Source organism: Artibeus jamaicensis, unplaced genomic scaffold (genome assembly GCF_021234435.1).
Source record: "Artibeus jamaicensis isolate MK-2021 breed Jamaican fruit bat unplaced genomic scaffold, CSHL_Jam_final scaffold_1964, whole genome shotgun sequence".
Lineage (NCBI taxonomy): Eukaryota > Metazoa > Chordata > Mammalia > Chiroptera > Phyllostomidae > Artibeus > Artibeus jamaicensis.
Window position 1 is genome coordinate 61,818,219 of NW_026522030.1, and position 2,463 is coordinate 61,820,681.

Sequence of the window (2,463 nt, forward strand, 5' to 3'; positions counted from 1 at the left end):
GCAAATACCAGGCATGGGGTTGCAAAGGGTGAACCCAGTGAGTGACCCAGTCAGCAACCCAGTGAGCGACCCTGTGAGCGACCAGCGGACCCAGCGAGGGTGCAGGGCTGTGGGTTGACTGTGGTGGCACATTCCTGTGCAGATAGAACTGCGAGGGAGTGGGCAGTGAGAGGGGACCGAGCAGGCCCCGGAGGCGGGAGGCAGCAGAAAGGGCCACCATTTCCCTGCTCTGACCCCACCCCCACAACATCACAACCCAGCGACTTGAGCTGCCCTACCCTGGTGAACATCTAAGGTTCCGCTCCTCATCCAGCAGCAGGAAGCAAGAGAGAGGAATGCCATTTCCTCTCTCTGACCCTGCCCCCACATACAGTGTCACAACCGAGCAACCCCACCCTGGTGGTCCCACCCCGCCCCTAAGGCTCCACTCCTCATACTTAATGGGTGCAAACAGACCAAAAATGGCTCAAGAAGATCTCAAAGCCCCAGAGCCCATAACTCTAAGCAACGAAGAAATAGCAAAACTTTCAGATGCACAGTTCAAAACACTGCTGATCAGGATGCTCACAGAACTGGTTGATTTTAATAAAAAATTAGAGGAACATATGAAGGCTAAACTAATTGAAATGAAGGGAATTGCACAGGAAACCAATAGTGATGGAAAGGAAACTGAGACTCAAATCAAGGGAGTGAACCAGAAGGAAGGAACAAATGACCAAACAGGAAAATATGAAGAAACAAGAATTCAAAAAAATGAGGAGAGACTTAGGAACCTCCAGGACATCTTTAAATGTTCCAACATCTGAATTATAGGGGTACCAGAAGGGGAAGAGGAACAGCCACGAGTGGAAAACTTCTTTGAACAAATAATAAAGGGGAACTTCCCCAAGCTGGCAAAGGAAATAGACTTCCAGGAAATCCAGGAAGCTCAGAGAGTCCCAAAGAAGGTGGACCCAAGAAGGAACACACCAAGGCACATCATCATTACATTAGACAAGATTAAAATGAAGGAGAGAATCCTACAAGCAGCAAGAGATAAGGGGACAGTCACCTACAAAGGAGTTCCCATCAGACTGTCAGCTGATTTCTCAAAAGAGACCTTACAGGCAAGAAGGGGCTGGAAAGAGGTATTCCAAGTCATGAAATCCAAAGACCTACAACCAAGATTGCTCTATCCAGCAAAACTTTCATTTAGAATGGAAGGACAGATAAAGTGCTTCTCAGATAAGATCAAATTCAAGGAGTTCATCATCACCAAGCCCTTATTACATGAAATGTTAAAGGGCCTTATCTAGGAAAAAGAAGATAAAAAAGATGAACAGTGAAAGGACAGCAAACTCACAGTCATTAACAACCACATTTAAAACAAAAGCAAACTAAAAGGACAGCTAGATCAAGAATGGAAACATAGAAATGAAGATCTCATGGAGGGTTAGCAACAAGGGAGTGGGAAGAGGAGAAGGTACAGAAAATAAGTAGCAGAGATGGTAGGTAGAAAATAGATAGGGGGAGGGCAAGAATATTAGGGGAAATATAGAATCTAAAGAACTTGAGACACATGGTCATAAACTAAAAGAGGGGAATGGTGGGGGTGTGGGGGTGCTGGGTGGAGGGGAATGAAGGGGGGAAATAGAACAACTGTAATGGCATAATCAATCAAATAAAAATTAGAAAAAAAAAGTTCAGTTTCTAATAATGGATGATGCCATTTTTTTTCTTACTCTATCATCAGGCCAAGAAGATACTGGTTATCTTTTCCTTTTCCTCAGGTAAGAAAGTTTAATGACTAATTAATTACAATAAACTTTTTATCTCAGAGTAAAACCTATTATTCTTCTATCTTGTTTTGTTTCTATTTGACTTTATTTGCAACTGCTTTGTTTAAATACATTTTATGGGAAGTTTAACGAAATATCTTTGCAAGTAACTAAGATATATAAAATAAACTGCAGGACAGTATTGAGCTGCCTACCAGCAACTCTCTTAAAATGGACCTTGTGGTTTTAAGGCCTTAGTAGATAAGACATTAAATACAAACCTAAACCGTGAGATCTAGTTTGTAAAAATCATTGTAATATGAGGCTACAGTATTAGAAAATGGTGTTCTAAAAGAGAGAAAAATAATTTCACTGTATTCTGTACTTAATAGATAGCATTATTCAATGGAAGTGTAACGGAAGTGTCCTTGCATGGTGGCTCAGTTGGGTGGAGTGTTGTCCCATACACCCAAAGGTTCCAGGCTTGATTCCCAGTCAAAGAACATACCTAGGTGGTGTGTTTGATCCCTGGTTGGGGCATGCATGGGAGACAACCAACAGATGTTCCTCTTTCATCCTCTCTCTCTCCCCCATCCTCTCTCTCTAAAATCAATAAACATATCCTTGAGTGAGCATTATAAGAATATCAAAGAAATAAGATGGCAGTCACATGTGTCCTTTTAAATTTTCCTCTAGCTACATTAAG